Below are 20,240 nucleotides of genomic sequence, written 5' to 3'. Positions count from 1 at the left end.
ATCACTGTTTCTTTTCCCTCAGGTAATGCATGTCAAATCAACTTCTTCACCCTTTATGGAAGCTGACATGTGCCACTTTTGGTTACAATGCAATTCCAAGGTCAGCTCAGGTTTAACCAGCAGCTGCTCCCCTATGAATTGATTACAGAAGTCAAAATCATACGTAAAAGTAAACAAAGAGTCCTTCGCTTTACAGGAAGGAACGAAAGTAATGAATCAAGGAGCACATCCATCCCTGGGACCCATATGCCTTTTGTTGTTGCTACATAAATTGTTCCAGAGTAGAAAAAAAATGAAGGTAAACTTCTAAACTCTTTCTATGATGCAGGTTAACACTGATACTGCAAGTTAATTAAATGCCACAAGATAACAAGATAAAACAAGATAAAATTACAGACCTAGGAGCATATATTTATTGCAGCAGGAAACTTCTAGAGATCATCTCTGCCCAAAACCTGATAATCTTTTTCATACAAGACAAGCCAGTGAGAAAGTCCTAAGTATAAGGCTAGACCAAATATGCAGAATAGGCTAAACAAAAATGGTATAATAACACAGGACGTGTCTTAGGCAGGTAGTTGGGTGGAGAAAAGTAGAGGAGTAAAAAGACAAGATCTCCAGAAGAGAGGAGAGATATGAAGTTCCTCTAAGGCAATTTCTCAAATTTTGTTCCATGGAACACTCGACCCAGGAAATGGCCCACAGAAAAAAGTTTCCATGATCAGATAAACATGGGAAATGCTTCATTCTATGGCCCTCTCTTGGAGATTTCCAATGGAACATTACAATATTAAAGTCTCTGAAAAATCCTGCAATAAAGCATCTGTATAACTTTTTGTTACCAAGTAATTCCAAAACTTACTTGCCCTCTGAGTCTACAGTTTTGCCCTCCTCCTCTGACTCTTGACCCTATTTCTCAGGAAGAAAAACCCTCCATGTTGGCAATTACCTCACACACCCTATAGCACTGCAGTGACCAAAGTTTAATTGTTTTCTTACAAAATTCCTGGGTAGCATTTGGCCCAAAGGCCCAAAACTAATAGACTAGTGGAAAGTCTATCAACCAATAAACAGTTATTAAGTATTTTCTGTTACCTGAGTACTGTGCTGGGGCTGGAGTAGGGATGGAATGGGGAGGCAGCAATTAAGGAAAGAGTATTGTTCTCTAGGAGCTCACAATCTAGTGGGGAATTCAAAAATATCCCCTGCAAAAGTCCATTAACAATTCAAGGTGTACCATTTGGCAGTAGGAGATAAAAGGGTACATACAAGCACCCAGGCAAGGAGTGCTTTGAGAATGAAGAAGGAAAGAGTATAAGTTGACTTTCAAAAGTCCTTGGAAAGACTGGACTTTGGCTGGGCCAAGAAGTATGAGAAAGAATTGGATAAGAAGAGAGAAATGAAGAAGGTGTTCCCAGGAGGAGAAAAAGCATGAAGAAAAAGAGAGAGATAGGTAAGGTCAAAGTGTGTTAAGAAGCCAAGGTTAAATGTCCAGAAACTGGGTGTCTAAGCCCTGTGATGATGCTTGTGTGAGAATTCAGATGTCCTTGCTAGGGAACTCTGACAGGGGAATGTGAAGGGAGAAAGTGATGAATAAAGGAGTACTTCCATCCCTGGGGCCCGTATGCCTTTTCAAGACTATTGTATCCCCCTAGGGCTCCCACTGTGTGTAGCAGAGCTGCTTCATTTTCCCTCCGACACCCTCAGGTACAATGCTTTAATCCCCTCAAAGTCACCGAAAATAACTTCTGAGAGCTTAGTTGGTACTTGGTGTGTGTTCTTGTATCCAGCTGTCAGTCTATCTGCTGTATCTCAACTGTCCTGGCCTGGAGCTGCTAGGCATATGCCGCACTTGGGGTATTTGACAAACTGACACTCTACTACATGGAGTGTCTAACTCAGCTTGTCAAATACACGGAGCGTGGCACTGCAGGAGGCTGGGCCAGGGGCTTCAGTGTGGAGGCAAGATCTTCCTGGGAGATATGGCCCTGGAGGGAAAGAAAGAGAAAGGAGTCACACCCTGAGCACCAGGGAAACTGCAGAGGCTATAGGGACTAGCTGAAGTACCAGAATAAGGAAGTGAACAAAATAGGCAATAAGGCTTCTAACCAGAAGAGGCATCCTTAGGGTATGTAAGAAAGACCCACTTGATCCTGCAGGTGAAGCCCCAGTGCTCAGCTGAGGGGGTCCTCAGGCCTGAGTCCTATAGCTATGGCATTTCTAGGGGTCCGGAGCTTCAATGAGATTCTCTATGCAGCAGAGAATGTACAATTTGGTCATTGTCCTGCCTCCCTGACCTCAAGAAAGGACCAGGTCCCAGAGTCAATGTCCATGTCCCACCTTCCCAACTCTCTCAGCCTATGTTCTCACAGTGTTATGACTATGGATATAGGCTTTGAGGTTAAGCACGGGCATGAATTCTGGCTCTTCCATTGAGTAGCTGAGAAATCTTGGATAAATCATTTCATCTCTTTGAGCTCTAGGTTTCCACATCCACAAAATGGGTGTAAGTGTAGTACTTACCTAATAAGTTATTGTGAGAATGACATGAAATAATGTATGTAAAGCCCTTAGGTCAGTATTTGATACATAACAAATGCTCCAAAAAAAAAAAAAAAAAAGGTGGTTGAACTACCACAAGGAAAGCAAAGGCCATTGACCACTGACTTAACAGGGTCAGGACAATGAAACAGGAATTTCTTATGGTCTCAGCCTTGCCTAACATGATGCACTTAACCCATCTGGACTCAAGAATGGCAGCTATAAAAAGACCTTCATATAGTTTCACCTACTCATGTTATGAAGGAGGAAATGAAGGCTCACACTGAGGATGAGAGTTGCTAAAGATCATACAAGTTGTACACAGTTTGGGGTTGTGCCCTATGTCATCCCATTGTGCCCTCCAGTTTTCCTCACTGGTCCTTTTACCTCCATGCTCTGTATATCTCTCTGGGAAAAGGGAGACACATCAAAAAGGAAGGCAAAATATAGGCAGTGGACTTGGCAGTGAGGTACTGGGATCATTCAACCCACAGCCATCAGAGAAATAAAGAAGCTGCCAGGAGCATGATCAGGCCTGGAACTTCTGAGAGAATTCACTTGGCAATACCCAGATACTGTTGCTAAAAATTCCAGGTAGTCCGTGTTAAATTCCTCCCTTTCCCAGTTGTGGTAGTTGATCTGTGAGAAAGTAGCTGGCTTATATTATATACTGGCATGAAAAGAGGCAAACATTCCAAGGAACGTAAAACTGCCCCATGAGGTCAGAAAGCCTTATCCCAGCTAAGACAAGGCAGAGGGACTTGTCTTTCAGCAAAAAATCATAGTGCATTAAAAAAAACTTAACTCTTTCAGGTAAATGTATGTTGATAAGCAGGTGACATGTTCCTCCAATTTGTTATCTGAGAGTGACTTCAAACCTAAAGCTCTAAATGATATTTTCCATCCCCTCATTTCCCTCTCTACTTACCCAAGCCACCCAGAAGTGTGGCTTTTTCAGCCAAAGCAACAATCTTGGTCACCAGATATGGCATAGTGGAAAGAATCAGACAAACTTAGATTCTAATGCTGCATTGGGCACTAATTAGCCAATCATGGCTTTGGGAAAGTTTTCCTTTAGGCTTCAGTTGTCCTTTGAGCTTCAGTTGTCTTCTCTGGAAATGCGGACAAGAAGACTTACCTGGCAAAGTTGTCAGGAAAGTGTTTGGTGAGCTTTCCAGAGCCTCTCATATAGGAGCTCACAGGCACCTTGGCTCAGTCCCTGGATCTGTGAGTGGAAGCCAATCAAGGAAGCTGATTAATAGAGTTTGGGTTCAGGGTAGTGGGAGAGAGAGAACTGGACTGATGCCTTTCTTCTATCATCATCCTTACTGGCTACCAGCTTCTGTGAGAAGACCTGGATAAACTGAAGGTGTCCACAGCCTCCTGAATGCCCTTTCTGACTTCATCAAAAAGGAAGAGAGGTATGAGGAGGCTAAAGGTTCTTTCTTAGTACCTGAAGTTTAAGAGCCTTATAGACTATTTTGCCCCAGTATTAATGGAAAGAGGCAGTGGCTGAGCTGAAACTATATTGGTTTTATTTCCACATTTGATGTTTTAGTTCATGCCTCTCCAACAGAGTGTATATAAGGAAAGCAGGTTCAGCTGAGAAAGGCTGGCCAGACCCATAGGAAGAAAAGATGGATATCTACGTGGAGTGATACTGAGGGTCCCTGAAAGTTTTCTCTTGGTCTGTTATACTACATAAAATATCATTTGCTCCCTGTCTACCCTGGGAGGGCTAACACACCAAGCAGTAAGACCTGCCCTGCAACTGACCCAGTTGGGCCCCTTCATACTGGGAGCAGTATGGACTTTTTTTCAGGCATAGTTCAACCCCCTGCTCAGCCCCACCCAGAGATATTTACTCAGCATCACTCTCATGTCCTTTCCCAACAGAGGGCTAAAAACTATCAAAATAAGGGATATAAAAACTAAACGAGTCTCTAGACACTGTCCATCTAATCCTTCCCCTCCTCTTCTTTGCAGAAGAGGTCAAAAATATGAGCCCTAGAATGGAGAAAGGACTTGTTCAAAGATACACAATGAGTAAATGGCAAAACCAGGACCATTATTCAAATATCCTGATCCTGGTTCCAGAGAACATTCCACTTCCATTTGGCTGTCCCCTAAACAGCCTGTTTGGAGAGGAAATGTCATTCTCCTTTCTCATCATTATAAGCTCCAGGACAGAAGGGTACCAATGGGACACTTCTTCTCCCTTACCCTTGATCCAGAATTCCTGAGAAGGGTCCAAGGAGAATGGGATGAACAGATCCAAGCCATATTTGGTAGCCATGGACACTGCCCCAGTTTGGGAATCCAAGCAGAGAGGACAAGTTGATACTATACCTGTTACTGGAGTGGTGCCTTCATCTTGTAGGAGGCATAGGTTCCCTGGTGATGAGTCAACCTGCAGAGGCCAGAGGGAACTGAGCTTTATGCTGTGAGCAGGAAGGTCTTATGTTTTGAAGGGCCCTTGGTGTCTTCAAGAGGAAACAGAAATGAGGAAGATAAGGCTGAGGTTAGCCAACGGAAATCTGGGTGCAAAATGACAAAAGAGTGCCGTTGTGAAAGGGTCTCCTACTGCAGCAACAGTCCTCACTGCCATGTCCTCACCCACTGCCAGCTGAACTCCAACAGATACTAACTCCCCAAGCTGCAGAGAGTCTGAGCAGAAAGCCCTGGCTGCCCTAGGCTCGACCTATGGCCAGGGAGTTTTCCCCAGGTTTACTGAAGAGTCCTGGGATGTCAAAGCTGAGATATTATCAAATAAAAATCCCCATTGTTAAAATTGAGAAACTGACCCCCTGAGGGATAAAAGGAAATGCTTGATATCAAAAAGCAGATTAGCGGTATACCTAGAATTTGAATCCATTTCTGTCAACTCCAAATCATGTGTTCTCTCACCCTGTCAGAATGCCTCCTGGTCCTGAAACACCCATTTTATCTCCCCTGGCACACAAACATAATTAGCAGGGCCCAGTGAAAAATGAAAAGGAAGGGCCCTTTGTAAAAAAAAATTAAAAATTCAAGATGGCAACAGCAGAACATTAAGCTAAGTTTGGGGTCTTTCTAAGCATGAGGCCCTGTGAAAGTTTACAGGTTACATGCCTATGAAGCTGGGCCTGCTAACACAGCTCTGCCCACAGGTCACATTCTGGCATCCAGGGAGCTTACAGACAGAAAGAAAAAAGAAAATTCACATCTATGAAAGTATTTATTATGTGTTTTACATGTGTTATCTCATTTAATCAGCAACCATCTAGTATGGTATTATCATTATTCCTATTTATAGGTGAGGAAACTGAGACACATAGAAGTAAAGTAGCTTGCCTAAGGACACAAAACTAGGAAATAATGGAGAAGGCAGAATTTGTACTCAGGTCTTTCTGACTCAAATGTTAGGCTTTTTCTACTCTCCCATGTTGGTTACGAAGAAAGTGGTTGACCTTGAGAAGGAAAAGATAGTACCAGACACTTAAGTTCAACTGTGACCTTTAGGCTTCATGAGGGACATGACAGTTATGAGAAGAAAGTGAATGACTTCCTAGAGCCTTATGTTTGCAATCCTTGGGCAGTCCCCATTCACAGCCAGGAAGACTTTGGATTCCCATTATGCAGTGCTCTACATCATGAATCCTGATGACATGGCAGATGGGAGAGGCAATTCTTGCAATGCTTTCAGGGTATACTTACAGGATCACCTTCAATGATTGCAGTGCCCGTCTCAGTCCTTAGTCTACATAGAAGAAATAGGACCCTTGGCAGTACTCAAGCCTCGGTGAATAATCTATCCAAGCTACATGCAGTCATATAAATTCGGGTTCAAGAGAAAAGACCACATTCTGGGAGCCAGAAGTTTGGTGTCCTACTCCCAGATCTGTCAGCTCTGTTCCCTCCCTTAGTCTTAGTTTCCCATTTAACCAACAGAGGTTGAACTAGATGATCTTGGTGGCCTCTCCAACTCAAACATTCCCTGGTTCCTTTATAACCCCTTCCATACCTGCCCCTCTCTCACTATGGTCTTTCCTGTGTATGCAGAGCCTAGAGGCTCTAGGGGACAGCCTGGGATAGGGATTCACTTACACTCACACTACTCTGCAGAAAACTTCCTTCTACCAGAATAATTTATTGGCTTAGTCCTTGAAACCAGTTTCCCCAGATCTGGCTTCTAGAAAGATTCAATTCCTTTTTATTTTGGTTTCTGACTAAAGCTTGTGGTGGAGTCAGGGTTGTCCTGTGGGCACTTTTCTAGGGAGGGACCCTTCCTCCCTACTCATATCCTAGAGATTAAGTTCAGCTACCCACTCAGTTTTTTTTTCTCACTTATCAGTTAAGGTACTCTCCTAGCTTTTTAACAGAGGCCCTCTGGAAACAATGTCTTCACTTAAAGTAGTAATTAATGGTGGCCAACTTCAGCTTCATAGTAGATCCATGAAAGAAAAACTTTAAGGTGGGGTTGACATATATACACTAATATGTATAAAATAGATAACTAATAAGAACCTGCTGTATAGCACAGGGAACTCTACTTCACTTTGCTGTACAGTAGAAACTAACACAACACTGTAAAATAACTATACCCGAATTAAAAAAAAAAAAAAACAAAAACATTAGGAGCCAGGAGGATCTACAAATCATGCCTACTATGCAAAAGGTCTGAATTAGAGAAAATGACATGGGGCTCCTCGGAGCTCCTCTTTGCCTCACAAACACAAAGCATGTTTGGAAGGGCCAATTTGCAGCAACAGCACAAACGGGACTTTTCCTTTAGGTCTGTTGTCCAACCAAAAGACATAGAGTTCTTCCATTTTGGATGCTCTTTGGCTTGACCATGCTTATGAGGCGGGATGAGGGAGAAGAGAGTTGGATAGGGGGAGCAGGCAGACAGTGCAGGGGTCCCACACTGTAGATACATGCATTTATTCACTCAGTGCTGGAATGAAAAACAACACTGAATTTTGAGTCTGAGTCCCTGTGTCTTGGATCCTGTGTTATAGCCCCTGGATTATAGACCCAGCTCTGTAACATTAACTGTACGCCCTTGAAAAATCATGCACAGCCTGTCTGAGCATCAGTCACCACATCATACTGAAGAATTGTCAGGCTAGAGGGGAGAGGGATTCAGGCATGCACCCAAGGAAATATATATCTCTACAGTGTGAGACAAGTTGATGAAGGTACAAAGTACTATCAGAAGAGTGGGTAAGAAAGACATGATTCTTCCAGGGCAGAGGGTGAGGAAGTGGTGGTGATTAGAAAGGTTCTTAGAAAAGTAGGATCTTAGCTCGATTTTAAAAGATGGGGAGATAAAATAATGATGCTCACTGTCTCTAGAAAGCTTTCTCTGACCACCCCTTTCCTGACAAAATTAATGGCTCCTGGCTTTGCCTGCCTCTAGTCTCAAAAACCTCTCCACACTGCATTTATGTGTCTGTCTCTCCAAAAAGACCAAGAACTGCCCCAAATAGGACTGTATCTGATCCCTTCCTTTCTTCACAGGGCCAAGGATGAAATAGTTGCCCCAGAACTGTGAGGTGAATAAGTGAATGCATCAGTGCATAAGCAAATGAAAGAACCCAAGATCCCCACATTCCTTAGCTTACCTCACTTTCATGAAGGAACTGAGAAGCCCCCTTCAACATTGAGTTCAACTCTCTGCTCACCTACCCCCACTTCCTATAGGAAGCTTGTCAAGAAAATGCCCCAGGGACAACTGCAAAGCTGAGGCCACTTCCTGTGCAAGAAGCCAGTGTCCACACACTCCACCTCAACCCTGGTGATTGCTATGTGTATGATTGCACTGGGGCTTCCTCTGAAAGGAAATCCAAAGGCTGATGCAATGTACAGGGCACCCCCAGGCCAAGACTGAAGAACTTCATGTACTCATGGGCTTGGAGATAGAGGTTTCACTGTGAGGTTCCCCACAAACCCAGTGACAATGACAAGAAATGTGGCAGCAATTAACCTACCAACTATAACTCAACTTTATTCAACAAGGGTGTGTTGAGCACTTACTGGCTGCAAAGCTCTATGGTTGGCACCAAGGGGAAAAATAAATACACAGCAGAGCAGTATTATACATCTAATAAAAATACAATGTGAGCCACAAATTTTCTAATAGTGACATTAAAAATTTGAAATATAAATAGGTGAAAGTAATTTGATAGTATATTTTATTTAACCCAATGCATCCAAAATGTTATCTTAACCAGTAAACAATGGAAAAATGTTTTAATGAGGTATTTTACACTCTTTAAAATGTGGTGTGTATTTTAAATTTACAGTACACCACAATATGGCCTACCTATGTTTTCAGTGTTCAATCACCACACATAGCTAGTAGTTACCATGTGGGACAACAAAAGTATAAAATGTAGTCCCTTCCCTCAAGGAATTTACAGCCTAGTCCAGGATCCAGATTAATACATAAGCATGTACAAAGAACAAATACTATAGTGGTGGTGAATGTATGGAAACGAGCAGTGCACCTGAAGTCAGGAGACCCAGACTACAGTCTATTCTCTGCCACTGATTATCTGTGTGACCTTGAGTAAAGCCCTCTCTCTCTATGGGCCATATCTACAATGAGGCTGGACTAGATTCATTCACTCAACAAAAATATATTGAGTGTTTTCTAAGTATCAAGCATGGTGCGAGGCACTTGGGATACAGAGGAGAACAAGACACATAAGATGCCTACCTTCTTGGCACTTGCAGTGTGGTGGAAAATAGCTATTGAACAAATAATTACAGGCAAATATGACAAGAAAGGAGGAATCACAGAAAGCTAGGAGAACACAGGGAACCTAATCCACAAGGCTTGAATAGGTCAAGAAAACCTCTCAAAGGAAGTGACCTTTGAAGTGTGACTGAAGAATAAGAAAAAATGAACAGGTGAGCCAAGTGAATAATTGTTGAAAACCCATTCCAGGCAGAAGAAACAGCATGTGTAAAAGCTCTGAGATGGGAAAATATGTGGCATATTCCAAGAAGATTAGGAGGCTGATGTGGTCTGGAATAGAGTAAGCAAAGGAAAGAATAGCTCAAAGAAAAGTGGGAGAGGTAACAGGAGGCCAAACTGAGGAAGCCCTTGTATATTATGTTGAGGGCTTGAAACTTATCCAATGAGACATGAGAAATCAGAGAATGTACAGGTGGTGCAATACTCTTCCATCTTCAAGACAAGGAATTCTGGAGTTTAGGCCATGGAAAGAAAAGTTAATTCCAACTGGGTGGACTAGAGACTTCACAGAAGAGGCAGCATTTAAAAAGAGCCTTGAAAGATAATAAGATCAATAGTCAGAGAAGAGCATTCCAGACAGAAAGAAGAACACAAATAAAAGTGCAGAGGTAGGAAAGAACATGGTGAGCATGTGTGAATGGAGGGACCACTGATGTAACAGGGTAAATATAAGCTTAAGTATATTTTTGAATATCTATAGATGCACTAGAACAATAGCCACCCCAAAGCCTATCCAACTCACCAAATGTGCTCTGGGAGAAACCAGGCAAAGACCTTGGACCTACCAAGAGAATTTACTAAGTGCCAGGCATTGTCTCAAACCCTTTGCATGTATTAGTTTAGTAATATCCTCACAACAACCTTATGAGGGAGATACTAAAATTATCCCCATTTGACATAAGAGGAGCTGAGGTTCAGGGAGGTCATGTCACTTGCCCAAATGCTATGCAACAATTTATGAAAGGTAGGAATTTTGAAGCAATCTACAAAGATATATAATATGGCTCTGGTTAAGAAATAGCAAATTCAAGTCAGTTATCATCTCAGTCTACAAGGGCAGTCTTATTCAGAAAAAACTCAATTAATTTCCAATTTATGACTATTAGAGGGGTTGAGCTGAGCTGACCCTTGCTTAGCTTCTTGGAAAGAAAAAAATAAATGAATTAATGGGAATTCCCTGGTGGTCCAGTGGTTAGGACTCCGCGCTTTCACTGCTGAGGGCACAGGTTCGATCCCTGGTCAGGGAACTAAGATCCTGCAAGCCATGCGGTGTGACCAAAGGAAAAAAAAAAAAAGGTAGATAAGATAAGATAGGAGTTCCAGAGAGTTGTTTAAAGACTTAGAAAAGTAAGCTGGTTGTGCTCCTCACTTCTTATACCTTACTCCCAATCAGAGTCCTTCAGAAGCTTCCATCTATGACAGAAATAACTGAAGAAATAACTAGCCAACCACTCATCTATTTTCCACAATGGTCCACCTAAAGGTTAAAACCCCTAGGCAACAATTGTGGACAGGGAAGGAAGGAAGGAGGAAAAACTTGTGATAGCCCATTGCATATATTTGGAAGGAACAAAACTGCATTTCTTTAAAATATATAGTCTCTAATTCAGACTGGGATGGGTTCCCCTGGTTTCACTGACTTGACACACAGACCATTTTCATCTTCTTAGTGTTTCTTCTGACTAAACAAAGGGCAAGAATGGTGCATTTGTGGGGACAAAAAGAGAATTTAGGCCAAGCCTTTGTGCTTACACCACAGCTAAACATCTTCTAGAACTAGGGTGCTAGAACTTAGTTTAGCACTGATTTAGGAGGTAGTCAATTTTTACATACTTCTCTCTAGGGTTAGTCACCACAGACAGTTTTCCTTAATGCTCCTGTCCCTTATTTGCATATGTTAGCTTTCACAGGCTCATCTAAAAAGTGTCAACCATCACAATGTGTATGGCAATAGGTAGTTCAGAATCTCCAATGTATAACCTGAACTTTTTTAACCCCAAAGCAAATGCTATGATGTAGATGGTCTAATGTCTCTTACTCATAAAGACTGTTACAGTTTCATTAAGTGGGAAATAAAAATATCAAAGATGTTAAAAGTGGGTGCTTGACTGGTGGCAGGCATTGCAGATTGTCACCCAAGGCCTTGTGCTATAGTGACAAGAGCATTGAGTTTGAAGTTCAAAGACCTGGACTTGAATTTCAGTTTGCCACTTTCCAGCTGTGGGGACTTGGCTAAATTACTAATATTTCCGACTATCCATTTACCCATCTCAAAATTGAGCTAATAAATAGGTACCTCATGGGATTTCAGGAAAGTGGTATAACTGAGAACTCCTCTCAAGGCCAGACATTACATGGTAAGAAGCAAAAAAAAAAAAAAAAAGCTAAATATTCACAGAAGAAGAGGCACTGCTCCTCTATTCTCAGTTCTAGGCAGAATGAGATGTGGGAAATGGAAGGAAAAAAGTTTTGTTGAGTGTTTATTATGTACCACGTACTCTCACATCTATTATATCACTTAGTCCTCTCAACACACCTGTAGAATTAGAATTATTCCCAGTTCACAAAATAAGGACACTGAAGCTCAAAAAAATTAGGCAATTTCCCTCAAAGTTACATATTTAGTAAGTGACAGAGCTGAGATTTAGATTTTTATTAGCTGTATACCTAAGAAGACATGAGAGGAGCTACTCAAGGACTCACCATCTCCTTTGGTGTCCTAAAACCATGCAGTCCAGCCACTCCCTAGCCTTGGAGAAAAGGGGGTTCTCCTGCTAGATTACAAATTCCATGAGGTCAAGAACCATGTTTGTTATATCCAGTTTTCTATAAGGTTGCTAATTTATTTTTCTTGTGTTTGGGACTTCTTTGTATATTAGAGAGATTTCTCCTTTTGTACGTAATAAGAATTGCAAATATTTTCACTAGTCTATCATTCGTCTTTTGACTTTGCTTCTATCATTTTATATTTTTGTTTATTGTCTGTGTCTTCTACCAAGCTCCATGAGGGCAGTGATTTTATCTTATTCACAACTATATTCCTAATGCCTTGCTTATAGTAGGTGTTCAATAAATATTTGTTAATGAAAAATAATTATTCCTGTTGTACAGGTCTGAAAATGAGGTGACATGTAAATATTGAAAGCTTTGATCATCCCTTGACCCTGGTGCCTAATGACTGAGGACCCAGAATTAATCGAGATTGGAGATTCATTAAAGAAAGCCCTAGACACAGTGGCAGGAGACTGAGTTCCAGGCCCAGCTATGCCATGGCTTGTAGTATGAACTTGGGAAATTTCCTTCTTTGCTCTTCTTTATAAATGTGGTGGACTATATGGTCTTTAAGAACCCCCTTCTCCCATTTAAGAATTTTTCAAATGGTTTGGGTGATAGAGATACCAAAGATAATGCAACTGACCAGAACCCTACCCTCCCAGAACTCATGCTCTAACGAGAGAAAAAGGCACTCACCAAACAATCTCACAGTAAAAATACAAGGTTTTGTAGGATAAATATAGGGTGTTATGAGAGAAAATAATAGTAAATCTAATCTTGTATAAGAGTTTAGGTAAGTCTTTCTTCCAAATGGCCTAAAACTGACATCTGAATGATGATCCAGACTAAGTAAAGTTCTCTGAGCCTTGGTTCTTTAATATATATTATATATATATAATATATATATAATATTAATATTAATTATATCATGTTTATATATTATTTATTATTATATATAATATTTATTATACAATTTATAATTTTATTATAAACTATATTTATATTATGTTAAACACAAACATATTCATATAAATCCTAACCTAACATGTGTGAGAAAAGTTTTCTAAACTATAAAATGATAATATGAATGTGAGGGATAACTTTTTTCTTGTGGCTGGGGATTTCTCTGGACCTGTTTGGAACTTCGTGGGTGGCTTTTACTCCAGGACCCTTTGAGGCTGAACCTGAGCCTGAACCTGAGACTCATAGGGGGATCTGCTGCTCCTTCTAGTAGTGTGAAGCAAATACCATCTGTCTCTGACAAACAAAGACCTGTTTTGGAGCCTGAGAGTGTTCCTAACTACATATTAAGCCCACTTCTCTGACTCACTGATGCTATCAGACATCCTGGAAAGCAGCTTGGCTTGTCTCAATGCTTGATAAAGGAGGTAGGATGAGGGGTACTTTGTGGGCCCCTCTGGACAACTTGACCCTATCCAGGAGATGGTCAGCTCTTGGACATTGTGGCATGGATTCCCAGCATCCACAGGTTTTCCCATATTCTCATTATCTATTAAGTGTAAACAGGGAGAAGAAAGGGGGTTGGCATCTGGAGACTCCAGCACATTGTGTTGATAAGACTAGGGATACAGGAAGTGGGGGAAGTGTGCCAACAGTTGGCTAATGGCTACTATGTCCCAGGCACTGTGCTGGATGCTTTATGCACATCCTCTCATGTAACCTTCACAACTATTCTAGGAGGTAGCAGCTGTTCTTCCCTTTCCACGAATGAAAAAAATGAAGCTCAGAGTGCTCAAATGATTCATTTCAAGTCACTCAGTTAGCAGCTGAGTGCTTGAAGTTCAAACCAACATTACTACTTTCTTCTATACCACATGCCACTTGGAAGAGTCATTTTAGTAACTTCCACTGCCTCCAGGGTGGACAGTACCAATTTTTATTGCAAAGCAGGGGGAGAATTGTTTGTAAATTTGGGGAGATTGCAAATATAGAGTTTCTCTCACTTCTCTTGCCATGAGCTATTTTCCTCTGGCAGGAAGTTGATCCTCTCATCTCATCTGAACCATGCCTGTTGTGGTTTAAGTCAACTTCCTCTCCCCTTATCCTACTTCTCCTCCAAACATTCATCCCTGAGTTGCAAGCCTCCAGCCTCTTGTGCCCCTTTTTTTTTTTTTTTTTTTTTTTTTTTTTAATTTTATTTCTTTATTTATTTTTGGCTGTGTTGGGTCTTCGTTTCTGTGCGAGGGCTTTCTCTAGTTGCGGCAAGTGGGGGCCACTCTTCATCGCGGTGCGCGGGCCTCTCACTATCGCGGCCTCTCTTGTTGCGGAGCACAGGCTCCAGACGCGCAGGCTCAGTAATTGTGGCTCACGGGCCTAGCTGCTCCATGGCATGTGGGATCTTCCCAGACCAGGGCTCGAACCCGCGTCCCCTGCATTGGCAGGCAGATTCTCAACCACTGCGCTACCAGGGAAGCCCTCTTGTGCCCCTTTTGAACCTCCCTCTTTGACTCCTAAGCCAAACAAAGGCATTTCAGAACTCATATTAAGGCCACTCTCACTTCACCTGCTTCCATTACTCCACTGGCTCTGCTCACAGAAACTTCATCCAGCCTGATGGCCTCTTCTCAGATGTCATCCTGCTTGGTCCTTCATATGTTGATCACAACCAACTTAAAACAAATCTCTTTCCAATGCCCACTCCATCATTCTTCAGTTCACTCAAAGTTCTTAGAAAAGTAGTTTCTAAAGGTTGCCTCGTTGTTTATCCTCCTAATTCACCATAACTTAGCTTTCTATTTGTTTTCTATCCCCATTTATGCACTGACCCTGCTATCTGGTGTCACCTAATTACCATGAACGCCTTCTCAACAAAGCCAAAAGCCTCTTTACTAGCTCTCATCTCCCTCAATGTCTCTGCAACAGATGCTTCTGTCAGCCATTCCTTCTTTCTCGAAGTCCTGTGGTTTAGAAGTTATCCTCTCTCTTCAGAATGAATTTTGTCATCAGTGTCACACAAGCATGGCTCAGATGAGATGTAAAGATCAACTTTCTGCCAGAAGATCATAGCTTATGGCAGGGACTGTCTTCTTCATTTGTTTCCCTAGTGCCTAACACAGCACCTGATCCAGAGTAGTGTTCGGTGAGAATAGTTGAATTTGCTTGCCTACATTCCTCTTATTTGCTTATCTTCCTGACTACTTTCCTTGGCTTTCTTCATGAATTCCTCTTTCTTTTCCTGCTCCTTATTACGATAGTGTTTCCCTGAGTTCTATATCTTTCTCTGTGTGTATGTGCATGTGTCTGCAGCTTGCTCACCCTCTATCTCCCTCACCTCTACATTAGTAGATTCAATTGAATATTGAGCATATCCCCCTGAATGTCTAAGAAGTCCTCATGTCCCTGACCCTATACCTCAAACCTTCTCATCATCCTGAAGGGAATCCATATCTTCATGAAGGGAATCCAAGATAGAGAGATCAGTCATCTTTGACCACCATTATATATTTTTATTAATACTCTGATTATAACACTTCCTTGTATCATGATATTTTATGCCCCTGTCTTCCTCTTGTTATAGCCTGGAGTTCCCTCAAGGGCAAGGGGCCCTTGGTTAATTTCTGTATCCTCAGTTTGGGGCACAAAGTAAGTTAGCATTTAGGAAATGTTAGCTGAATGAATGAATGGTAATGAGGTCAGCCACCAGAGAGCCTGTATTAAGGGAAAGGGTAATCTTATTCTTAATGATTAAGATGAAAATGAATATATATAATTCATATATATATATATATATATATATATATATATATATATGATGCTTATTTTCAGTTGATGATTTCTTTCTCCTTAAAGTTTGGTATTTATTGCCAAGACGGTCTTTCAACAACACTGTTCTAATGGTGTTACTTCACTGCTTAAAAATGATCAGTGGTTCCCCATTGCCTGAAGCTAAAAGTTGAAAATTCCTCAGCCAATTAGTCAGGACCCTTCACAACCTGTCCACAACCTATGTCTTCACCCTTATCCACACATCCTATGTTCCAACTACGACACCCCTTATACGCTAGTAGTATACCTCTGACCTTTCCATATGCCTCTCTGTGGACCTGGAAGGTTTCCTAGCCCCCTCACATCTATCCTGACAGGTGACCTTGTGTTTGTTCTTCAGGCTCAGCTCAATTATCATCTCTGGGAAACCACTCTTGGCTCCCCTAGATGAAGTCTCCTGTACTATGTATATACCTCAACTACGGCCTGAAAACATTGCATTTAGGTTATCTGTTTACATGGCTAGAAGGAGAGATCAATCAGGCAGGGACCTTAACTTAACTTGTTTTGGGATTCCCAGAGCCTTTAGAGTAAGTTCCAGCATGAAGCAGACTTTCTGTAAACTCTTGTTAAATCTGATTAAAATGCTTATTGAAAGATCCTTTCCATACATGTTCAGTCTCCAACTCCAGTCTTGCCCCAGTCCAAATCTCTTCAGCTGACAGGGTTATCTCTTTTCTTAGGCTCCATACCTAGTACAGAGTAGGCTCTTAGTGAAAGACCTAGAATCAGATTCTGGCTGGAGGTGAAAATAGGATGGCACAGCAACTGGGTTTTCTTCTAAACTTCTACTTTCTTCCCATGGACATACTGATAGAAAATTTGAAAAGAAATGAACACAGTTTCAATCAGGGTTATGTTCCTGTCACCTTAAGTAAGGAAGAAAAGGAAATTAAAATCTGAGAGAAAAGGGAAAACCCGGGCATGGGGGGGGGGTGGGGGCAGTAGAGGGAGGAAATCTGTCATCTAAAGTCAAAAGGAGCAAAGTTATAAATAGACTTCTGTCCCTTGGGCAGTTATTAGAAAAGTAAGTAGGTTCAATTGATTTAATGACTACTTTTCTGAGAGTTCACAGAACTCCTGATCCTTATTTAGAGGCTAAGAGAGAGTTTACAAAATGCAGACATAGAATGGTATAGGACAAGAACCTAGGTAGAACAAGGTTATGACCTAGGCCTAGATCCTGGCTTTGCCATTGACCCACTTGGGCAAGTTTCTTGCCCTCTTGCACTTCACTGTCCCCATCTGCAAAATAAATAAATTGGCTTCTTGACATTACAGAATGAGATAGAAGTGCCTTCTAAGGATATGGGCTTACTTCTTGGGCTGCATTCCATGGGCCTACAAGCCCCTGTGCTTGCCCAGCTTCAAGACTGAAGAAAGGGCCCAGATTCAGCGACAGTGGTTTAATGGATGGGAGATCTTACATGTCTGAAGCAAGGTGATGGAGCAGCACCCCACCGTATGGGGCGGAAGGTGGGCAGGACGTGGCAGCAGGCCTCGCTCCCAGGGTAAGGGGAGATTGCCAGTTATAGCGGGAATTGACGTCAGGTTGACTCACCAGTTACCAGGGAAACTAGCAGAGGAGAACGCCCCACACAGCCCCTTTGATAAGAACAGTCACTAGCTGGGGCCTGGGGCAAGTATGTAGGAAAGTCAGTCATGTTAGTAGGGTGTAGATAAAGCAGGCACTGGTCGAGTTGGGGATGTACAGAAAGCAAGAGAACAGCCATCTTGAGTGTCCTGACCATACACTTCTCAGAGATCTCTCATCTTGGGGCACAGGGTTCAGTTTTACATGACCTCAAAACTCCATTTCTGAGAAGATACCTGGAGTTGACCTGACCATAGTCAATGAACTGACTCATACAAGACAAAATCACAGGAAATGGATGTAATAACAAAGGGTTTTTTGTTCGTTTTTTGTATTTTTAATTCCAGAACAAATATAATCCCCAAACAGCTGGGGAATTGTTAGTTGAACAACAATTTCTCTCTTGCTCAGAAAAATTCATTCTGGAAACCAAATTAATCACAAAATTGCTTGATGAAAACACAGACAGGACAAAGGACATTAGATGAACTTAATGAATTCTTCCTTTCTCCAAACCTCCTCAACTAAAATGGGGTGAAAATGAGGGTCAGGGTAACCTATTTATTTTCTCTGTCCCTGAGACACTACCATGGATACAATGAGCACTTACAGCTCTAGGTCCTGTTTTTTTCCAGTGTTCATACAGAATCCCCACCCACCCTTCTGTGTTATTTCTGCAGATGAGCTAATCTTGTTGATGAGCTTTCTAGAACTTCTTTAATACCCTATCAGACCTCTTGAGATTCCACCTTAATTAGATTTTTGATTTCTGTGAAGCTCTGTTCTTTCCTACTTTGATTAGTGAGAGCTTCTATCCCCTTAAGGACTTCTCCAGATGGCTAATCTAGTACGTGCTGATTTTACTGAGCAAAATCTCAGAGGAACCTTTGCTTTGGGTAGAGGGAAAGGAGGAAGAGGGTCTCACTTTGCCCCTACTCTTATGTACAAAGAGCTCTGCTCTCTCCCCTGATAGTAATTGGAGTGAGCTCAAGGGACTCTGGAAGATTCAGGGGATTTGCAGATGCATTTTATTTCTGTTGAGGTTATTGATTTGAGAAGTTTGGTAACCAAAGTGTTGCATTGTTATCAAGGTGAAATACTATTTCATGGGAAAAGCCTTAGGCCTCGTTGAAGTTGCTTTCATGGTGAGGCAGGATTGGTGAGAATACTATTCAAAGAGAAGTTATCCTCTCCTTCTTTCCCCTGCATTCCTCTCCTCTACTTTCCTTTTTATTTCTAGTCATTCCTCTCTCATCTTCTCTTCCTTCTTTCTTCTCCCATTTTCCTCTCCTTCTCTCCTTTATCTTCTTCTATTCTCTTCCTCAAGCTGGGAGCTGGGATAGATATTAGGACCAGTGTTAAGGTAAACCTGAGCCTGAGGTTATAACTGGCTGTAGCACTTTGAGTTGCAGAGAGAAGAGGGGGAGGGGGAGGGGGAGGGGAGGAGGAGGAGGAGGAGAGGGAGAAGGAGGAGAGGGAGGGGGAAGAGGAGGAGGGGGAAGGGGGAGGGGAGGAGGAGAAGGAGGCAGAGGAGGAGGAGAAGGAGGCAGAGGAGAAGTAGAAGAAAAGAGGGCTATAGAAAATAAATGAAAATGGATTTGAAACTTTCATCAGATCTCCTCCCATGAAAGCACAAAGATTTTGGACTTTATATCTAACCCTCTTCCAAGGCTCCTGCCCCGACCAAGATAAAGCTTATCTACCCAAAACATTGCGTTGCAGTTTCTGCTCTTCCTGGAAATATCTGCTGCTAAGAAAAGCTTTGCTGACATCCAAAGGCGAAACCATACTGTCAATGGGCTCACAGATGACTTACTCCCTCTGCATCCAAGATGGAGTCCCGCCGTACACTTCTTCCTGAGCAGTGCCAAGAGTCTGGTGTGCCCATTTAGTTTTTAGTTCAGATGAGACTATCTCAGTCCTACCCTAGTTGATCAGGCCTAGAGTTGAAGAGTGATATACTTATCCATCAGACAACCTGAGGCAAAAGCGCTTCATCTCTGCAGGCTTCAACTTTCTAACAGGAAGATGGGGTCATGGACTAGTTAATGTCTCCAAGCTATAAGAGCCCTTAGGCAACAAATATCCCCACTTCCTTGTTATACAGATGAGAATGCTGAGACTGAACAAAATTTAAAAATCCATGCGGAAAAGGGATTAATTTATGCCTGGCACATAGTAGACACTTAGTAAATGCCAGTTCCTTTCTGCGCCATTTAAAGAACTTTTAGCATGAATGGCTCTAACAGCAAAGCGATTCCTCAGGTTGCATCCAGTGCTGTTCCTGCGTACTACACTGCCTCCAGATGGCTATTAACCCTAGTCAGGTGGACTATGTACATCTCTGGCTCTTTTTTACCTCCTGGCCTTTGAAATTCCCTTCAACCCATGTCTGAATCCTTCTCATCCTTCAGGTCTTAACTTAAAATATCCTTTTCATGGGATGGCCCCCCTTCCAACCAAAGAGTAGCTCTCCTTATCCTTTTTCTCTCACACAGTAAAAACCCTACTGATTTTCTTCACAGTATAATGCTTCCTTCCATTTTGAATAATTTAATTTTGGGTCAATTTACATGTTTATTGCTGGTCACCTCCCTGGTTCTGGACACTGCATTTTGTGACTGTGAGCTCTGTGAGAAAAACAGGAACTGTGTTTTATTCACTGATATATTAGCTAATGCTTAGTACCTGGCACATGGTAGGAGACATTAAATAATATTTAGTGAGTAAATGACTGCTGCCTCCGACCCAACATAAGTCAGGATGAGAGAAGTTGACATTACTGGGGTCAGTGTTATA

At 42.0% G+C, this 20,240-nt stretch overlaps 1 long non-coding RNA gene across 1 annotated transcript; it reads right to left on the bottom strand.

The window, feature by feature from the left end:
- Positions 1-81: 81 nt before the first annotated feature.
- On the bottom strand, positions 82-4,970 carry LOC118888772. Its single transcript, XR_005018367.1, has 3 exons — positions 4,891-4,970; positions 3,680-3,766; positions 82-1,988 (listed from the first exon to the last, which is right to left on the bottom strand). It is a non-coding gene; the product is annotated as an uncharacterized LOC118888772 (long non-coding RNA).
- Positions 4,971-20,240: the final 15,270 nt, after the last annotated feature.

This window comes from Balaenoptera musculus, chromosome X (genome assembly GCF_009873245.2).
Source record: "Balaenoptera musculus isolate JJ_BM4_2016_0621 chromosome X, mBalMus1.pri.v3, whole genome shotgun sequence".
NCBI classification, from domain to species: domain Eukaryota; kingdom Metazoa; phylum Chordata; class Mammalia; order Artiodactyla; family Balaenopteridae; genus Balaenoptera; species Balaenoptera musculus.
This window is presented reverse-complemented; position numbering and strand designations above follow the sequence as displayed.